The sequence below is a fragment of the Maylandia zebra genome, linkage group LG2, assembly GCF_041146795.1.
Source record: "Maylandia zebra isolate NMK-2024a linkage group LG2, Mzebra_GT3a, whole genome shotgun sequence".
Classification (NCBI taxonomy): domain Eukaryota; kingdom Metazoa; phylum Chordata; class Actinopteri; order Cichliformes; family Cichlidae; genus Maylandia; species Maylandia zebra.
The window spans coordinates 14,692,695-14,715,040 of NC_135168.1; the positions used below are offsets into that span (position 1 = coordinate 14,692,695).

The 22,346-nt window shown below is 38.4% G+C and overlaps 1 protein-coding gene across 7 annotated transcripts in view; it reads right to left on the reverse strand.

Annotated features, from left to right (window-relative positions):
• Positions 1 to 21,152, reverse strand: part of fam13b (family with sequence similarity 13 member B) — a 73,007-nt gene extending 51,855 nt beyond the window's left edge. For 6 of the 7 annotated variants that reach the window (XM_012919765.4, XM_076889362.1, XM_012919766.5 and 3 more), the window contains exon 1: positions 20,911 to 21,151. The gene's annotated coding sequence lies outside the window, so the exon portion shown is untranslated. Of the gene's footprint in view, positions 1 to 20,910 lie in introns of all 7 variants that reach the window. The other variant, XM_012919767.4, reaches the window with a different exon arrangement.
• Positions 21,153 to 22,346: the final 1,194 nt, after the last annotated feature.

Sequence of the window (22,346 nt, forward strand, 5' to 3'; positions counted from 1 at the left end):
AAGTTTACTTTTGCTTAACTGGTCAGTATGGAAATATGTACCACAAACTGTATTTTATGTTGATGAAGCAAAGGAAAGGCAGGTAGACCCATTTAGGCTCCAGACTCAATAAAACAGTGTATAAATGCACTTTTCCATTTCACTCCTTTCTTCCCTATCTTATTCACAGTTTTGGCTGTGTGTTACACAACCCACCTGGCCTACTTGGATTCAACAGTTCTACAATAAGAGAAGCGCAGTAGTAGAGATAAACAGGAACAGAAATTGGCACGACAGGAAAATACTGACAGATAAAAGATTTGCCTCTCTTTGCAAAAACAGTAAGATTTCAAAATTACAAAAGTACCTAAATCTCATAAACAGTCATCTGGATCATGTAAGTAAGACCATCAAACGGAGCCAGTTACAAACCTTTTTAAGAGCCTTGGCAACAACCATATGGAAATAAAGCCCTGTGCCATGTTATGAAAGCTACAATCTCAAATCAGGAAAACCATGAAAAAACTCCAGTGCACTGACTTAAGCACTAACGATAAAATGAGCTCTTTGCCATTTTTGGTTAATATAAAACCTAAATCGACCATCAGATTACTTGGAATCGAATTTCTGGGTTTTGTGGGACTCAGCTGAAACAGAGTTTGCATATTATAATTGTCAGGCACAGCCATGTTTCCTTGTGATGAAGAAAAGAACTGCAATAAACATCGAAACAACTGTTTTCAAGTTTGGTTTTTAAGGCAGCACACATAATTATTGTCTCTTGTACCATATGGTCTGTTTGGGGACTCAAGTTTTACTTACTCTCCTATCTGCCATTTTGTTTGAGTACCAGTGTTCCCATCTTACTGAACTGTTGTCCGCAAAAACTAAGAGAGTGATATTTAATATCAAAGCTTTCCCAATGACTACATAGGATATTTTACTTAAGTTCATCAAACTGACCTTTCAGTACCCTTGTGTTTGCTCACAGTTATTACTAATAAAGAGATTCTTCAGCCTCCAGTTTTTCTAAGGCCAACTGAACTGGCATTGCTAAGCCTCTTTAAAAGCCAGAGAAAATCCCACTGTTGCAGCTAAAACTCTTGTACTGGGTCAGAGCCCGCAAGCTACACAGCTTTGTTCCCGGAAAACAAAGTCATTATGCAATCCCTAACTACCGTTTCTGAATATTGTTAGATGATTATTAATTCACCAGGCTGAAAGCTTCAATAGCAGAACCAAAAGCTTGACATTAACAGGCAGGTTCAAAACACTTGAGCAATGTCAGACAGAGGAAACAGACAGATGAGGACAATCTCTAATCAAGAGATTAGACAACCAACTAAACCAAAGCCTTGCCTGCTATGAAAATTTACTTTAAAAGATCTCTGCAGTGTTTGGTCAGCAATAGAACTGATTTGTATGCTTCTATCTGATTGTCTTAAACCCATATACATTTTACAACGTCCTTCTAAACATTAAGGGGCATTGTTGAACATGATAAATTTTAAAGTGTTTGAGGAGAGAAAAATAAACCTGAATAAGAACGAGGAAGGAAGGTGTTCAAAGAAAAAGACACACACCCAGAAAGGTGTACACAGAGACACACGGCTAAACAATAAGACGGTAAAAAGCCATGAGCTCACACATTTCAATTGGGAGGGACCGTGTGGTCCAGTAAAGAACCGGAATGCATGTCATTTGGGAACAGGCATATTCTTATTGTTTCCCTCGCATCAGCTGCGATAGAGGATGAAATGACTGGAATCGTTTGTTTCACATTTGCTTATTAGATGCCAAAACATCATACTGTTTTGGCATCTAATAAACCTCCAGACGTATGGCTATGGCTCTGCTAGTCTTCTGGCATTTTCCAATTGTACTTTATTGTCTCACTAGAATAAACACGGTCAGTTGATGTGCTAAAGAAAGCACAGAAGATAAGCTAAATTAACTGTTTCACCCTCTGAAAGTCAAACACTGCTAACGAAAAGACTTGGTTAATGTTTGACTATGAGGATTTCTGGTTTTTGAGCTTAAGGTGCAGAAGGAACAGAAACAAATTTGAAATGAATCACTTATGATCAGAACTTTCGAAGTAAAATACGAGTTTGCAGAAACTGAGTTAAGGTGGTAAGATTTTTTTTTCCAGGGACTATATTCACAACTAATCATGTGATTTGAGTCAGTTCAACTACACCTGCCGGGAGAATCAGATTCTGGATCGTGACTCTATCCTTGCCATGTGACTTGTATCACATTTCAGTATGCCAGCACCTGTGTTCACATAGATATGAAACCTGAACAGAAAGATCAGAGGTTCCACAATATGACTATGACCACACAGTTCACTGACATGGTCCAAGTGATAACAGCAGCAAAAAAAAGAGGAAAGAACTATGAGAACAAAAGACTTGTTAAGTTGAACCTCTGATGTGCAAAACAGTGTCTTTTCCATTAAAACAGAGTCCATGACCACAATGAAAATAAAATATTCACAGGGCATTATAAATAAATCAGCAAATTCTCCCCAACGCGCACCATGGTGTGAAATCTACTGAATAAAAGAGATCAAAGTGGTTCAATTCTGCAGTCTGTGATTAGGTGCCAAACTATCATGGTCCAACTAAATGAGGGAAGGACAAGGTGACAAAAAGAAGGTTGGAGGAAGTAGCTGGGCCAGGAATTCTCTTCATAAGAACAAACCCAGAAACTGCTCCTGTTTCCTGCATTTCAGTAGTTCTGTTTTTCATTCTCAATGATGTACTGTCTTAAATTTCTGAGCTTAAAAAAATACTTGCACAGATTGGCTTCCTGGATTCAAAATGGTTTTGTTTGCTCTTCAGAAGATTATATATAGACTTTGTCAAAATCTGAAGAATTAAAAAGGCTTCATTCTCATACAAAACATATACTCAATCTAAAAAACAAAAAAACCCAACTCTATTCTCTCAATTAAACATAATAGTGGTATAAGAAATAGAGTGTTTTAATTGTCACTTAAAACAAAGTGCCTGGGAGTTTTTTTAGCATTTATATTAAACCAAAAACTAAAAAAGAGAGAAGCCCTTTGTTGTGCCCTGGTGGCCCACCTGGTAGAGTAACTGCACCTTGCATTAAGGATCAGTAGGCCTTACTGCAGTGCCCCAAGTTCAACAACAGCCTTTGCTTCTGTCTCCCTTTCAAGGTAATGATACAAATTTCCTGTGAATTCGTGTAATAGTTTATTGGAACTTGGGTGTCTACGTGACTCAACTGCCTCACAAATCTATTCCGAATTTCTTGAACCTTGCCGCTGAACAATTCTTGCCAAGTATATTACTTAATCCCATTAAAGAAAAAAAAAGAAACTAAAGTAAATATTTTGATAGAATAAAAACCCAGTCTTAAAACTTAGTGAAACATAAGACCTAAGACATAACATAAGACAAAAGGTAAATAACAGAAAACTATGTAAAATACACATGCGATACATACATGCAAAGAAAAAAAATCTTCAGGAAAGAGATTTTCATTCTCCTTCCTGAAAGTCTTAAAAGGTAAACGTGAGAAGAAACATGAATCCCCTAAACTTTATCAACTTTTATGGTCTGCCATAAAACCATTATTATGGCCTCATATTTCCACACACACCTACTGTGTTAGGTGCGTTGGACTCAAGTCATTTCTTACATGTATCCATTGATTGTTAAGTCGATAGTGTTGGAATGACCAACCCCAACCCCCCAAAAAAGGTCTGTCACTGAAGGAATGAAGATGACACGTCACTTTAAGCACTCATCAAATATATCAGACATTGGTATTTATCATTCAGGGTGTGTATACTTAAACATTTTCTGTGCCATCTGATTTGCAATCTGAGTTACTGAGCACAAAGTGGCGGCTTTTAAATTGAGACTCGTTTACTCAGACACTACTTACAACATGTCACCTCACAGAAATAGTTTTAATTTTCTGCTACCTTGAGCCCAGTTAGCCATTCGTAATGTTTAACTAATTTGCAAGAACCTGCATAACACGAAGCATATCAAAAACCTGCTAAGCACAGCTAGTGATTATGTTGATCCCAGCAGCTAAGGTGTTTTTACATTACACACAGCTGTATCAGTCTCAGTATACAAAACATTAATAGATAGGGCTTCGAAAAATAAACAGTTTGCATGGGAGAGCCCGTAAAAGAAAGCACGAACACAAAGACAGGAAATACAACAGCTATTAAAACATATATAAATCAAAAACATATAGGTGGTGTGAAAGCTGACCTAAAACCTGTATGTGCACATTTTAAGCTGTCTGGTATTAGTGCCAAGTCTTTTCATTTGCCTTGTAGCACTAAGCCACCCTAACAATACACCCTGTCCCAGCAAAAGGATGTTGTTGTAATGTTGTAATAACTTACTTGTTTTCTTCTTCTTCATCTGTACATTTTAGTGACATGCTGTTAGCAGATAATGTTCACTATCCACCAGACTTACTTCTAAATGGGCAAAATGCATGAATGGCAACAACAGAGAGCAGGGATTTTGGTGAGAAATAAATACTCTGTCATTTAGATTCTCGCTGCTAGAATTACAAATTTGATACTTAATATTATTATTATTTGTTTTATTCTCAATTTGTACAATTTAAGAAAAATATTAAGTAATTTAAAACAATACATACATAGATAGCACTATCCTTTGTGTTAAAAAGCCTGAAGGTTGAATAGCATCTAATTATTACATAGACTGTTCATGGCAAGTGTATAAAGCAACAGAATAGAAGGATTACATATAAATAGATGTTAATATAAATAAATACATTTTCCTACTAAGACTCAAGTAGATACTACTATACTCTATCTAGCTTAATCTGTAGATTAGTTTTAGAGTTGAAGAGTATTATTTAGCATTCAGTCATTTATTAGTACAAAATCAAATATTTTGCGGATAGTTAACATTTTTAATTTTACGTTAAAGTTTTTTTTTTATTTTACAACTTTGAAATTATAGTCTATTTCTTGGAGGCAGACAGCAGCAGGTCAAGTCAGGCTGAGAGTCTAAGATACAGACAGATGGGGGAATAAAGAAGGAGTAGAGTTATAGAGAATAAAAGAGCATCATAAAGAGAATGGCTAAACAGAATGGCTGAAAGAATAAGAAGAGGAAAAGCACACGGGAAAAATTGAGTAGTGTATCCACACAAAGACGGCGCATCATTTTTACAATTTGTTTGTTTTTTATTTTTCTTATGCCAAATGAGGAAAACTGGCAATTATCTTGCTCAAACAGAATCCAGTTTGCGTGCAGAAACACTAATGAAGTCACAGAAGAAAGGGCAAGTGAGGTAAGGAGGAGGGAAAAAAGGCAGTAAAGCTGGTGTTTGCCCTTGAATCAGCAGCAGCAGCTCACTGCCCTAGCCTAGTTTAGCTGCTCCTTCTGTGATAAATTAATAAGCACATGTCTTTGGGGGACATCTTCTTTTCAGGCCTTGTTATCTCTTTCCCTCGAGGAACATTCACAATCTTCCTGTAAACTATTTTGAAGATGCAGGGGACATCTAATAAAAATAACCATTTCAACACATATTTTTATACTATTTCATGCAACATGTACTTTAAAAACTAGTACAATAGGCTGTCAAATGTTGGTTAGCTTGATTTTCTTTGAAGCTAGAGAATCTGATGAATATGACAGCTCAAGGGGGTGAACAGAGCTAAATCTTGTTTCATGTAACCAGCCTATGCAGCACGCATCATATCATTCTGGACAGTCGTTTAGAAAATGCAACCTACAGACATTTTTGGAAACTGTAACAGCAATTTTCTGATACTTTATACTGATATTTTATGGATAAACAACCATCTGATTTATGAAGGCCTTTGAATTAATTTGTCTTAAAATTTCATAGGACTCATGTGCCTTTCAAGGGAAACGGTAAAAACAAAAAACAAAAAAAAAAACAACCTTACTTTGCTTCCCAGAAGGGCTTTGACATTGAAAAAAGCTCTAACGCCTACAGTGGAAACACAAGTGCAGCTCTGTGCAGCCAATGTGGGAGTGGAGGGAAAGCAGCATTTTGTTTGGGACATTTGCATAAAGTTTGATTGGTTGCCATCTGGGTAAACAGACATACAGAATTTATTTTTTAACACTTTACCAATAACCCAAATCAGATTTTTCTTAAACTAAAGAAATGGTTATGGTCACATTTTATTAAATATAACCATCTTAAAAAAGGTCATTTGCACACAGACTGTGCAATCTCCCAAAGAAGTCTATTATACAGTATACATAGTATATATTACTGTCTAAGCATTGGCTATATACTGTGGCTTTACTGTCATGAATTATGTCTGGATGACAGTAGGCCATCACTAACATTCAGCAATGTTGCATAAAAGATAAATGGGACTTTTGATAGTGTATTATCAACTTTTAGTGCAGCCTCTTTATCAAGCCAATCCCAATAGAGCTATTAAGTAGTTGAAGATTTTTTTGTTTAGTGGCCTTATACTCATAAACGTTTAATTATTTCCCTCAGGCCTTCAGAGGTGAAGACTGTACTTTAAATTGTCCCCCTAGAGCTCACACTAATATATCCTTAGAAAACTAAGTAATAATAAACCAGTGGTTTTTGATCAAACGATAGCATCTACAGCAACAAAGTCATGTGGAGCTGGCACATCTAAAGTAATTACCCTCTATCAAGAAAATTATGCAAAAGATTATGAACAAGAACATTAATTACTGTAAAAATGGGGTTTTAAGTCAACAGATCTATTTCAAACTTGTACTGTAAAGTAACTGCAGTAGTCATTTTAACATTCAGGTGTGGTTCACACTAAATTCAGCAGGTGTATAATCTGCGGATAGGTTTTGTATGGTGATATATATCTCATGTCTTGTATGCATATTATGTAAGTAATCGGTTATTTTTTTTGATGGTACTGATATCTATTAAATACATAGTAAATTCGATTGCTATGTCTTTCTTTTTTCTTAGTTGCCATGGTGACAAAATATGCACCACTGGTGTGAAGTACACTTCCTACTGATATACACGACCTACAAATTTGAAAGTAAATGTTTTGTTTCCAGAGCTTCCATATACCTCAACACACTCATTTCAGTTCACCATCAAAGCCTTACAGATTAGGTGGTAGCCCGACCTTAGCAGAGCTTGGAGGAGTTACTGGGCCCAGCCTCCTTTGAGGCAGTGACTTTGAGCTTTATTGATTTAGCATCGATCTGTATCACCTCTTTCTCTCACTCGTTCTCACATTGATGGAAATTTCCAAATGTCTGCACTCCAACTTTGGGCCAGTACTCTGCCGGTATTTTACTTCACTGTTGCCTTTGTACATTGTGTATGTCTGGCATCTCTGTGAAAGCAGTGACAGTGCAATGGGAAAGTCAAACCCAAACAATGAGGAAGCCTGTTGTCCAGTATCACAGAATGAATATCCTTTGCATTACTATACAAAGACTGAATGAGGCTCAATTAACAGAGTAGTCTACACAGGATAGTACAAGTCTTGTCATTCCCATCTGTGTGTGAGTTCCTGTGTGTAAACAATAGATCAAAACACCAGCTGTGAGCATAAGCTGACAAATGAACAACAGTGACCAAGCAAAATCTGATACGAGTTCAAGCTATAGTTTCACAGAGAATAGAGGAAGTGACATTTTAATTATAGCTTTTGCTGCTGTCTTTTACTTCCTTTAACTGCATCTTTTTATATTTTGAACTTTTTTTAAGTGAACAAATCTACATTGTGGTAAGTAGTTAGGTTAATTAAGAGGGATATTTTAGCCATTACGTTTAGGCAGTTTTGCATTCTCACCAAAAAGGGCAGAGAAATGAGTTTAGATCAATGAGGATTTGCTTCTCAATTATTGCTCTGTGGCCACGAGTCAATGCTTGTTCTCCACATGCATCGAACACACAAAAGAGTTGCTTTTCTCTTCAAGATGCACTTGCTAAATTTTGTTTGCCATTTTTACTATGATAAGAACAGAGGTACAATAGATAATTTAAGTCAAGGCAAATGACAAAAAATGTAATTGAAAAAGCACCATTTTTTTACCCAACTAATTCCACGTGTGGAAAAAGGAAGAGCATGTACAAAAGTATCCAGAGTAATGATGTCATTTTCTTTTTGTAAGTAGAAACCCATCTGGGAAAACGGAAACGCACAACAGAATCTAGCAAGACTGTGTACTTATTAAAGTGTAATGTAAACAAAATATTAAGAGTGGGAAACAGTTCATATCATTGTTTGTAGACTTCAAGGGAACAGTTTCATGATATTATAATCACTTAATTGTTGTTCAACCTAATGATACTGATATTTAAAAACTAATATAAATAATTATTATAATGCAGTTTCCCATGCATGTCTAGTTTTATATAATGCATGGCCTTTGTGTACAACTTTAAACAGTTCTGTGTTTGCTATGATTTTTATAAATCTTTAAAAATATTTCCTTAATTTTACTGATTTATATGAACAGTAATAGAGAGTATCCATCATATTCATGTAACATAAACCCTTAATGTGCCCAGATGAAAATAAACCAAAGTACATTCCATTAAATGAGTTTCCGTGCCAAAGCCAATGCTGAACAACTGAGCACAGCTGATCCCAGATCTAGGTAAGCAATGACTTGACCTGAAATGGCTCCAGAGCAGTGTTGAGAGGTTTTAATAGCTGAGTTTGATGCCAGCAAACTAACTTTACCCTTCAATCCAAGCCAAACAGCACTACTGCCAAATCAAGAGAGGAAAACTCACCTCTGAGGTCAAGGTCAAATTAATGCATTAGCCATTTGCAAAGCCTTGCTCTAGCTATCACAAGTATAATTCAAGAGGTTTGAAAGCATGCAGTAATAGCTGACTGACTGTTGGCTTTACTGATTCCAATTGGCTTAAACGGGACTTAAAACAATTTTTACTGATCACCCACCCAGTTGTGATAAGTCACTTTCATACATTATAAAGAATAAATTATCAACAAAAGTGAGTCACTATTTCTTTCTACAAATAAAAAAACAAGGAAACTTGGGCAACTAAACCAATTCAGTCTTTAGTTTCGTATATATATATATATATATATATATATATATATATATATATATATATATATATATATCAATATCACACATACATATTATAGACAGGGTGGCAACTAATTATGCAAACCAAAACTGAAAATAGATATAGAAACCAATACACTTAGAGATATTTAGCGACTGGGGCTTTCCAAAGCAGGAAGAAAACCACAGGCTTAATGTACAAAGGTCTGCAAATACTGTAGAAAATAGTGCTAAGAGTTACAAATATATTTTATGGTCGTTTGTCATGCTGTATTTACAGTTATATGACCTTGCTCACCAGGCAATCTCTGTGGTTGCTCGACACTCAGCAGATACTGTACGGCTAGGGCACTGTCCTTAAACCTACTGAGAACACGGTGTCAGCCCCAGATTACTTAACCCCAACCAGCTGCTCAGTACAGGATTTCTCCATCTGCCTAATTGAATACTGTAGCCCTCTGCTTTTCAAATGAACTCCAAACTAAAATTAAGAACTGCTTTCATCAAATAACTACAGCAAATAGAAACGAGATCAAAACCCGTGAGAAGTATACTGTTTATCTACTAACAGACTAAACAAAGTGAATTGTTTTAAACTTATAAATGTAATTATCAATTTCTGATTTGGAATTTTCAAACGTAAATACAAATTGTCAAAAGATTGTAACCACTCTCTATTGGCTCATTGTTGCTGCCCAAACAGTTCTGACCCACAAAGCCTGGAGGCTGCAAGGCCTTTTAAGGTATTTCGCACTCAGACATGAGCAAAAAGATCAGTCAAGTCCTTCAAAGTGCAATGAGGACCTTGTTTTACTTCCCCCCCCCCAACTCCATCTCTCTTTTTCATAGTTTTTCCCTTCATGGCACTCATCACTGATCTTTTAAAGATGATCAGTCAGATCTTTACACAAGACTGATTCTCTAGCATTCTCCAGAGATCAGTTTATACGTGGGACATTTAGTTTCAGAATCAGAATCAGAATCAGAATCAGAATACTTTATTGATCCCTGGGGGAAATTATTTTTTGTTACAGTTTATACCAGACCCAAGTGCCATCTATCCCACTCACCACTCTCCTTGCTGACCACTTCTGCAAAGTGTTATTTCATACCACAAGGAGCTTGATAACTTAATGCATTTTGTGTCAGTTTTTTAGAAGTAGTGACAAACTGTACTTTCACATGACTTCCTGATTTCATAATTGCCTGACACAGCGATTTTTACTGAGCTGTTTACTGTCATTGAGGAAACAGCGATAGCTCCATGTTTGAGAGCACTTAGCAATTAAATACATACATACATGCCAAAAGGATCATACTAGTCATACCTGTTGATGGAAGTCCTAAAGCATGTACACATGGTATTTATCAAACCAAAGGGTGATTTTCATCATTTCCATCTATTCTCTATGTACAGTTAAAGTTCTGATATTCTTTGTTATTCAAGGTAAATGACAAAATATGAGGAAAAAAAGCTTCTATGAGGGTTTTTTTCCCCTCATGTAGAAGCTTTCGTTTCTATAGCCACCCAGTGAACCATCTCCATTTACACAGTCTTTGAGCCAGGTCAGTGACACACAGCATGACACTGCCTTCGGGCAGTTTTGGTTTAATTTACAACAGAGGGCAGTGCTTTGGATTTCCTCAGCTTGTAGCTACATACTTTGATATTGCTACTCCTTTTCATGGGAGTTTGTTGTTGTCCATCACTGAGTACTTAGCCTTGTGCTTACACATGACATACAAACATACAAATGGTGTTTTCACCAATTCTACTAGTTATAAGTTACAAAGCATATTTGCTATATACGTGCTAACATAAACCAAATGAGATTTAATTTTGTAGCTTTCTGGTATTGCTCCAGCTTTAGCAAACTTTGGGGCATATTTAGTTTGGCTTGGGGCCCTATACACAGCATTTAAAAAAAAAAAACATTCAATGACTAGGCAACAATAGTTTCACACTCCAGGCAGCTGTGTGATTTTGACACTGCTGTGTGTGCGTGTGTTTTTCCTTCCATATAAAAACTATGGGTCGTCTTACATGTATGTCTTATCTGACACTGTAGGAGGCTGGAGATTTCTGACTTTGTTGGTATGTGCATACGTGAGAGACTCCACATAAAGGGCTGCAGGTTCAGTTTAAGTACACTTAATGAGAATTTAATTTTTATTTGATTTCAGTATTAATAGTTAGTTATAAGTAGGTATAGTAGGTGACTAGAGGTAAAATAATTACTGTAATTATTAAATTTCCAGCTGTTAACATCTAGGCATCTTGTGATGGCTGCACTTACAGCCACACAGTGGTAATATCACCATGTTAGTGTAGAGGCTTATAAGTAATATTGCATTCACATTTCTTTCTTTAAATATAGGAATTTATTTACAGAACAATAAATAACTGGTTTTGGTTTAGAATTCATTCACATATCCACATAACGCTGCATTCTAAAATAAGTGCGCACATTTTAGTTTACACTGTTATGTATGATTAATCTTTTGTTTTCTGAGTTACCTTAGTTGCAGCTGTTCCAGTCCCTTGATTAAGGAGCCAAGAGGTGGAAAAGGGGCGGAGCGAGCTTTAAAGGAAGGCTACAAATTGGTTCACGCCATAACTCAGGACCATGGGGGGGGAATTGGAGTTCATTATGTTTGGTTTAGTTAGGTTTTGTGTGTTTTACCCCTTTTCCTGTTTTTGTGGGCTGATCAGCCACTATTTAAGTTTCCCCTTTGTCTCATTAAGTTAGGTCAGTTTGTTTGAGTTATCAGTTGTGTTGTTAACTTTGAGTAGAGTTTTGTTAGTTTGACCTCTTTTATGGGCCCAAGATTTTGATTCTTTTTGCATGAGTTAACCAATTATGTTTTTTGGGTTAAATAAAAAAATCATTTTTTGGACTTTAACCTGTGCCTAAGTTTCCTTCACTGCTCGGTCCATCACAAGTGGTGTCAGGAGTGGGATCAGCAGTTGAAGGCACAGGATTTTTTTTTTCTCTTTTTTTCCCCTCTTCACTCATCAAGCCATGCACAGAATGGGAAGGAGTGGCAGAGGAGCAAAAGGAGATTGTCAAAACCAGCCAGTTGGAGTTGTAGAGCAAGTAGAAGGAGGAGAGGAAAATGGAGCCTCTGGAGGGGTGGATAGTACTGAGAGCCAAGGTAAGGAGCCGACAATGTCAGAACTGATTTCCATGCTTCGTTCTCATATGGGTCAGCAGGAGGCCCAGGAAGCAAGAAGAAGGGAGGAGTTTACCCGCCAGGAACAGCGCTTTAGAGCACTGCAACATCAGTTTCAGCTGTTGCAGGTAGAAGTGCAAGCTCGTACCTCCCCGGTCCCTGAGCCTCAAATGGAGGTCTCTGAGCCTCAAATGGAGGAACCTGAACAACCAGAGGTAGAGTCCTTTGAAGAGGAGGATCCTCCCTGTGCTGGCTCCAGTAATGAGCAAATACATCCTCAGTCAGGTCAGTCTCGCTTTTATGAACCCAGGCTGGAAAAATTGACAGAGGAGGATGATATTGAACATTTTTTAACAACATTTGAACGCATGGCTGTAGTTTGCCGGTGGCAAAAAATGGACTGGGTTTTTCATCTGATTCCTTTACTCACTGGCAAAGCAAGAGGTGCGTATGTTCATATGGATATGGATGACTCTCTAGACTATGACAAAGTGAAAGCAGCTATCCTTCAAAAATATGACATTAATCCTGAGACATATAGACTGAGATTCCGTTCACTGGAGGTAAAACCTGATGAGAATCCAAAAGAACTATATGCAAGATTGAAAGAGTTATATGAGAAGTGGGTGAAGCCAAAAGGAAAAATGGTGCATGAGGTTAGTGAAATATTAATTTTAGAACAATACTTGAGAATGCTGTCTCCTGAGTTACAGATATGGATTAAAGAACGCAATCCAAACTCTGCAGCGGCGGCTGCAGAGCTAGCTGATGTGTTTGTGGCAGCACGGAGAAAAGGACAGCCATGGAGCCACACAGCATGGAAAATGAGAGATGGTTCAAAATCTGTCCCTCACTACCAGAAAGCAGGGGTGAGTAAACCTCCAAAGAGCCAGTCTGTCAATATGCCGTCAAGACCTCCACCCAAGACTGTGATTTGTTATTTGTGTGGGATGGAGGGCCACACAAAACCTATGTGCCCAAAGAATGCTACAAAAATAACGCAGATGTGTTTTGTGCCCCGACAAAGTGTGGAGCCTAAAGTGGAGTTTGAGAATGGTTTCAAAATGACCTTAGTTGAGGTTGATGGGAAACCATTAAAGGCCCTTGTTGACTCAGGAAGTACTCAGACTCTTGTGCACCGAGACTTTGTACCCGCAAATAAAGTTAATGTGGAGACAATCCCTGTTCGCTGCATTCATGGAGATGAGAGATCATATCCAACAGCAGATCTGTACATCAAGGTACAAGGACAAACGTATATTCTAAATATTGGTGTTGCAGAGAATCTGCCATTTCCAGTAGTGCTGGGTCGAGATCTGCCTGTGTTGTTTGACTTGCTGAATCCTAGTCATACATGCAATGTTGCAGTAACAAGAGCTCAAGCTAAGAAGAAAGAGGAGTCCCTACATCCACTCCGTGCCTTGCCCTTCTATGATGCGGACATAGAGACTGCACCCGGGAAGTCTCGTAAGTCACGTGGACAGAGAAGGCAAGAGAAGTTTCTACATACTGCTGTTCGAGAAGCTCCTAGCATAGAGCCTGAGTTACCTTTGGGTTTCAAAATCCCTGTTAATATTATTGAAATGCAACATGACGATCCATCGCTAACATCTCTGTTCCAGAAAGCTGCAGAGAGGAGCCAAGGGACTGAGCAAGAATTGAACAGCAAGGGGGAGTTTCTGCTGAAAGATGGCATTCTGTATCGTCAGCAGGGTTCAGCATTGCAGTTGGTGGTTCCTACAGCAGTCCAGAAGGTGGTGCTCTCCTTGGGACACTCCATTCCATGGGCTGGCCACTTGGGAAAGCACAAAACCATGGCCCGCATTAGAAAATATTTTTATTGGCCTGGTGTGCGCTCGGATGTAACACTGTTCTGTAAAAGCTGCCCTCAGTGCCAGAAGTCTTCTCTTAAAATCCCCTCCAGAGCTCCTCTCCAGTCTCTACCAATTATCAGCACTCCATTTGAAAGGCTAGGAATGGACATTGTTGGTCCTCTAGAAAGGAGCAAGGCAGGCAACCGTTACATGCTGGTTGTGACAGATTACGCTACAAAGTATCCAGAGGTCTTTCCTTTGAGATCAATAAAAGCCAAAGCAGTCGCCTTCTGTCTCATACAGTTCTTCTCAAGGGTTGGTTTTCCTCGTGAGATTCTTACTGACCGTGGCACTAACTTTATGTCCACTTTGTTGAAGCAGGTGTACCAGCTCCTTGGGATTAAGAGCCTGAGGACAACACCATACCACCCTCAGACAGATGGCCTAACAGAGCGCTTCAATCAGACTCTGAAACAAATGTTACGAAAATTTGTCAATGAAACTGGTACAGACTGGGATCAGTGGCTGCCCTACCTCCTCTTTGCATATAGAGAAGTACCCCAGGCTTCTACAGGTTTTTCACCTTTCGAACTATTGTATGGCCATGAGGTACGAGGCCCCTTGTCTCTTCTAAGGGAGACTTGGGAGGGTGACCAAGAAAGATCACAGGCTGTCAATGTTGTCTCTTATGTTGTCCAGATGCGGGAACGGTTGGAGAAGATGACGGAGCTGGCCCAAGCCCACAAAGCGGAAGCACAGCAGCACCAGAAGGCCTGGTACGACCAGTCAGCTCGGCAAAGATCCTTCAGTCCTGGTGAGAAGGTGCTGGTGCTTCTTCCAAGTGATGACAGTAAGCTGTTAGCAAAGTGGCAAGGGCCATATGAGGTCCAAAAGAAACTTGGACAAACAACCTATAAGGTCGCTATTCCAGATCAGCCCCGCTCCAGCAGAGTACTGCACATTAACCTGCTTAAGGAATGGGTGGAGAGACCAAAAGCAGATGTCTTTCTGATCCGGGAGGTTTCGGAGGAGGAGGAAGTGGATGATCAGTATCTGCCAAAACCCACTCCTCAGGACCTGGATCTAAACCATCTTCCTGAGGAAAGACAGGCTCAGGTGAGAAACCTGTGTAAATTAGATGTGTTCAGTGAAAATCCTGGTAGAACGGACATTGTGGAACATGACATTGTGTTGAAAGATGGAGCTTCTGTGAGGAGAATGAGTTACAGGATACCTGAGCGTCTACTGATCCCGTTGAAAGAGGAGATCGACCTGATGTTCTCACTAGGAATCATTGAAGCCTCGAAGAGCGAGTGGTGCCACCCGGTGGTCCTGGTGCCAAAGAAGGATGGCAGTATCCGTTTCTGCATAGACTTCAGGTACCTGAATGCAATATCACAATTTGATTCATATCCAACTCCCCGCATTGATGACATGGTTGAGCGTCTTGGGAAGGCCAGATACCTGACAACAATAGACCTCTGCAAGGGTTATTGGCAGGTACCACTGACTAAGCGCTCAAAAGAGCTGACTGCTTTCCGGACCCCGTGGGGCTTGTTCCAGTTTAAAGTCATGCCCTTTGGACTGCATGGTGCCCCGGCAACATTCCAGAGACTGATGGACCAGATACTGTCTGACATGTCTGATTTTGCTGCAGCCTACCTTGATGACATAGTGATTTTTAGTTCTACCTGGGAAGAACACCTGAAACACCTGGAGAAGGTATTGGGGCGTCTTCAGTCTGCAGGGTTGACTGTTAATCCAGCTAAGTGTGCCATTGCCAAGGCTGAAACTGAGTACCTTGGGTTTGTGATTGGAAATGGAGTAATAAAACCTCAAGTCAATAAGGTCACCGCCATAGAATCCTGTCCTTTGCCAGAGACCAGAAAACAGCTGAGATCATTTTTAGGTATGGCAGGATTCTATCATCGGTTTATCCCTCATTTCTCCGCCAGGGCAGCTCTTCTGACGGATCTGACTGGTGCCCGAAGTCCCAATAAGATCACCTGGACAGAGGAGGCTAAGATGGCTTTTCAGGACCTACGACAATCTCTGAGTAAGAGCCCAGTCTTGCACAGCCCTGATTTTGAGAGAAATTTCATTCTTCAGACTGATGCCTCAGAGAGAGGATTGGGAGCTGTTCTGTTACAGGGACCGCCTGGAGAGCGTCATCCAGTGGCCTTCATCAGCCGAAAGCTGTTTCCGAGGGAAGTGCGATACTCAACCATCGAGAAGGAGGGACTTGCCATCAAATGGGCCCTGGACTCCTTTAGGTATTATCTTCTCGGACGGGAGTTCATATTGGAAACAGACCACAAGGCTCTTCAATGGATCGAGAGAATGAAGGACACAAATGGAAGGATCACGCGATGGTACCTTGCAATCCAGCCATTCCGGTTCACCATCAACCACATCCCCAGCAAGGATAACTGCACTGCAGACTGTCTCTCTCGCTGTCCCAGGGAGAGATCTGAAGAGGGGGAGTGTGTGATGGCTGCACTTACAGCCACACAGTGGTAATATCACCATGTTAGTGTAGAGGCTTATAAGTAATATTGCATTCACATTTCTTTCTTTAAATATAGGAATTTATTTACAGAACAATAAATAACTGGTTTTGGTTTAGAATTCATTCACATATCCACATAACGCTGCATTCTAAAATAAGTGCGCACATTTTAGTTTACACTGTTATGTATGATTAATCTTTTGTTTTCTGAGTTACCTTAGTTGCAGCTGTTCCAGTCCCTTGATTAAGGAGCCAAGAGGTGGAAAAGGGGCGGAGCGAGCTTTAAAGGAAGGCTACAAATTGGTTCACGCCATAACTCAGGACCATGGGGGGGGAATTGGAGTTCATTATGTTTGGTTTAGTTAGGTTTTGTGTGTTTTACCCCTTTTCCTGTTTTTGTGGGCTGATCAGCCACTATTTAAGTTTCCCCTTTGTCTCATTAAGTTAGGTCAGTTTGTTTGAGTTATCAGTTGTGTTGTTAACTTTGAGTAGAGTTTTGTTAGTTTGACCTCTTTTATGGGCCCAAGATTTTGATTCTTTTTGCATGAGTTAACCAATTATGTTTTTTGGGTTAAATAAAAAAATCATTTTTTGGACTTTAACCTGTGCCTAAGTTTCCTTCACTGCTCGGTCCATCACACATCTCATGAAAAAAAAAATACTAACTTATCCAATTATTCTTGAATGTGGCATATGGATCCTCTACTCAACCCAGTGAGCTACGCCACCACCCAGTCACTACTCATTCTTATTAGTGGATGACAACTTGAATATTTGAAATTCATACCGATTCCTGTCACAATATGACAAATTACTGCTTTTTCTCCTGTATTTAGGGCTTAATATGTTACACTCCACTCTAAGAGCCTCTAAGAGTAAGAGCCATTGTCACCATTTTTGGAAAATGTACAGTTTCATCCATCCATCTTACCCAACTTAGGGCTGGAACAGTTTTCATGTAGTGAGAGGTAAAGTACTCCCTAGGCAGGCGGCCTGTCTTTTGCAGGTCTAGCATAAATGGAAAGTCATCCCTTCATACTCACATACACACTTATAGCCAATTTAGAATCACCAGTTAACCTAACATGCATGTATATGCACTGTGAGAGGAAACCGGTTATTAAAATTGATAAAATCACTGGAGGAGTAATAAAAATTTAAAATAGATTTTAACTGCAGTTCCACATTAAGTTAAAATTAATGCAGCCCATTTCAAATCAATCACAATAAAATCATACTGATCAGTTTTTATTAGAGAGATGTTTGCGCTCCCATTATCTAGCTCATTTACACCAACAACTCCAGAACTCAACTCTAGAATGACCATAAAGCTGAATCAACACTTTGCTTAAACAGTTTCATCAAACATGGACAATTATAACCTTTATTAAGGTAGACTGTATTGGAGGACTGTTGTATAAGACCACTTGTAAAGTACTGTCAGATTAAATCCAAGGTGTTTTTACAGCAGCTAACTTTACAACTACTTTTATTTTTTCCACTGACCTGTATAGATCCACCTGTTGTTTCTTAGACACTAGTGTTTTGGTAACAGGTTATACTGTACTGAGAAGGCCTAAGACTAAAGTAGATAAAAATAATTCTTATTTTATATCTGAAGAGCTCAACACAATAAAGATTATCCAATCAGAACAGATTGGAAACAAATCAGAGGTTGCTTCGGTATTAAATTACTGCCAGGACAGTTTTGTGACATAAATAACATATAATCTAATTTTTTCAAGCTTTTAGTTTTTTAATAAACTAGTATCAAAAACAAAGATATCGTCTGGACAGCTTGTAACATAACTGTTAGAAGTCTTTCAGCCCTTTGTAACAATCCTGATATATATTTACCCATTATAAAATTGATAACATTGAATTCTGCAACTGATCAAGACCAATGCAAATGTTCTGTTGATATATTAGTATATCTCTAGTTATCAAAATGCCATCCCCATCATTTGGTTAGCTGATGATGTCACAGAACAACTCATTTTAATTCCCAATCAACTTAATCACATATATTTTCTAATGTAAATTTCATAAAAAGCTTTTCATAGCATAATTTGAAATCTAGTTAACTTGTTTTGTCTGACAAACAACAGAAATGTATCATTTACTACCAAAATAAAACAAAGCTTTTTATTGCAATTAAAAATCTCGAAGTCATAAATGGTATTTATGACTGCAAATTACGCAGTGCTGAGCAGTGTACCAGTCTTTCATAAATGCTGTACCAGTTAAAAGATACAACGCCCACCGTGTCCTTTCAAATAGCTTATATTATTATTTATCTTATTACTGCCATGGATACTGCTGAAGCGCATGAGAAGGGGGCTTTTATGACTGTACAGTCTTCTCACTCATAGTTCCTGTCCTATGAATCATACACATTATAAGGACAGCCATTACAAATCTGCAAATCTCTTCAACTGGGAACAATCCTAGGACACAAGTTGTCAAACAAACTATTTAATTAATAACTTCATATTTACACAATTATGCCGCTTAACAGCATACTGGGTAATTCCTCAAGGCTAAAACACTGTTTATCGTGACAAGTCCAAATGGAGTTTGTATCAAAGCTTTACAACAAAGACTTGCTATATATTGACTTTATTTAAAAACAGGGGCAAAGGTAGCATTGCAGCAAACATTTTATTTTGAATTTATTATGTACCATTTAAACACAGTTTTAAGACAGTTGAGCCCAACTGCTGATATTCAAGCCCCTGTTGATTGCCTATCAACTCAAAGCAGCTTTCTTCTCTGACCTCTGGCACAAACAAGGCTTTTTATCCAAAGAGCTTTTGCTCACTTGATATTTTCCCTTTTCCAGACCAGACTGAACTTCAAACTAGATTGTGAGAGCACTTGTTTTACTTGTGCACAGTACAGAGAGGTGTGTAGGAAAATACTCAGACTAGCCCATCTGGCACCAACAGTCAAACCAAGTTCAAAGTTATTGAAACCACTTTTCTTCCTCATTCTGATGCTAAGTTTAAACTTCAGCGGGTTGACTTGACAAAGTCTGCATGCCTGAATCCATTGAGTTGCTGCCATGTGACTTCCTAATTAGGTATTTGTGTTAATGAGCACTTTAAGAGGTATAACTAATAATTGTGAATGTGTATTATTTAGGTGCGCTGTAGTTTGAAATGTATTCGAACTAAAAGGGTTTTATAGAATTAACTCCTACAAGTCATGAAGTGAAAAAATTATTTGTTATTTTATATTTATTATTTGAACCTATATGGTAGGCACAGAAATAATATTACTAACAACATACCTGGATATACTGGTAAATTCCTCTTAACTAATGCCTTATTTATGACCTAAATTGGCCAAATATTTATGAATAATTGTGAATTACAGTCTAGTTTTCATACACATGGAAGTTCTTTTACTTATGCACACTATACAGCGTATGAAGACCAACCCGTCATGCTTCTTGACATGTTGGCGGATGCCATTATGCAATCACCAAGACTTCAAAAAGCTCAGAAATAAACGTCAGCCTCTCATTTCAATGTAACGCCATTGCTGACGCAATTATTGCACATATACATATCCTCATCTGGATCAGCACAGCTTCGTATCAAATCATGTGAACCTAAGCATTGGCGAACATTCCAGCACACACAGTTAAATGAATCCGAGCAGGAAGCATCTGTGTCAGTGATGAAGCTTTCCAGAAATAAACAGAACAGAAAACGAAACCATCTACAACTCGGGAGAACACGAATTCCAGGAACACAGATTTCAAAACGGTTTCCGTATAATCCTGTATAAAAAAACCCGTCATAACCGGATGATTTTAAACTATCCTACCTACTGCGTCTCATATTCTTGATGCACAAGCAATATCACACAACTCCATAATTTATATATATTATCAAATGTACACAAAACTTTTTTTTTTTTTTAAATCCATTGAGTGTTTTTTTTTTTTTTATCTTGCGGTACTGATAAAAGCCAACAAACACTCAATTATTTAGGAGTTTCTTTTTCTGTCTCCGAATTAGCTTGCCGTGCCTGCGGAGGAGCCACAGATGTGATGGAACTGCTATTCGGTGCTATCCGTTAGCCACTAGCTCACAGTGACCACAAATGTAGTCGCAAACGGGTTTAAGCCCCGCTGTGCGCTTTAATATTAGCCTCTACGTAAAGACACATATAGAGCAGATATATCATATCAGGTATACATGAGAAAAAAATGATATAAACACATAATAGAAATGGTCAGACAGAGTTAGCTTAGCAGGCTAGCATTAGTTAGCGTTTAAGATGCTGAGAGAACCAGAAGAAGAGCTGTTAGCAAGGAAAGCTAATCAGACGCTCCGGGGTACCTTACCAGGTCAAAACAAACAGGAAAGCGGAGCGAGATGCATTAATTTCTTGTTTCGTTTCTGAAGCCGACTTCTGGTGAGACGGTAACTTTGACGAGATCAAAGCAAATAATGTAGAAATATCGTCGGGAACATTGCAAAGACACTCGAAATTAATGTGGTTCCTGTTTTTTTGCTCAGACTGGCTCGGATGCCCGTTCGCAGGTCGTTGCTTGGAGAGACTCGCACACATACACACACACACACCCTCCAGGGACGAACCTGCCAAATACTGGCCCCGCCTCCTTTACTGTGAGCGCAGCAGGAGACAGCTGCCAAATACTGACCCCGCCTTGCAGACAGCTGTAGACTAGCAGAGACATCTTAAAACGCATCTGTGGCTGATTTCTTTATCTACTTATAACAGTAATAATCCAGTGTCAAGTATGTGTTATATATATATGTATATATATATAGACGATAGGAAATAGGTGCAGCGATTTACGCACAAATGTGAATGTGTAAACGTAAAAGTAAGTACAGTATGTAAGGCAAAAACACACTTGGGCTTATTTCTCTTTAGGAGGCACCTTGCTAGCGCAAAAACATTTTATTTGTGGCAAACTATGTTGTGTTTCACTTTTTTTGTATAACCAAATGTGTTTTTACAACATTCTGCTAGTAACAAAGTGACTAAAAATAGATTTCAAATTTGGTTTTGGCTATATTACACTATTGTGCAAGACTGGTTTTTCCCCTGAGTTGTGTGGCTTTTTTATACTTGAATGGCTTCACAAACAGTAGAAAATGTAAAAAATGCTCTGGTACAAGGAATGGACTGAAAATGAAAGAAAAAGCAGCCAATGTCTAAAGAAAGATTGTGAAATAATTTCAGAAAGCCTGGAGAACTGCTGCTCACTTTAAAATATTACATGGAAGTCTGGCTCCTTGGAAGCAAAAGAAAGGAGTGGCAAGAGACTTTTGCACAGTGCTGTAAATTCAGTCTAATAATCTCTTTTTTATATTTTAGAAATAATAAAGTACTATTGCTATTGTATGCTTAATAATGCAAAGATTCTTTTATTATTACTTGCATGTTAGATATGTGTTTGTTTTGTTTGTTTTTTCTCTTCCAGTGTTTTTGTACATTGCTTCTTACAAATAAAACTAATGAATAAATGTATAAACTAAAACCTTTAACTACATATACTTTAATAAGCACCCCTTTTTTCATATGCTGGCAGCATAATAAACCTGAGCCTTTACAACAAAGTCCACCCCATAAACTATATGTGTAACAATTGTAACCTTAAGGTCCACAAGTGTGCTTTTTTTTCTCGAGCTTTTATCTTCAATTTGCTGCCTTTCATGGCAGATAGAGTTTGTGCAGTTACATAAAGATAGTTGCAAGTTAATTAATCATTAAATGAATAGTTTATGTGCCTAAAAATAAAACACTGAA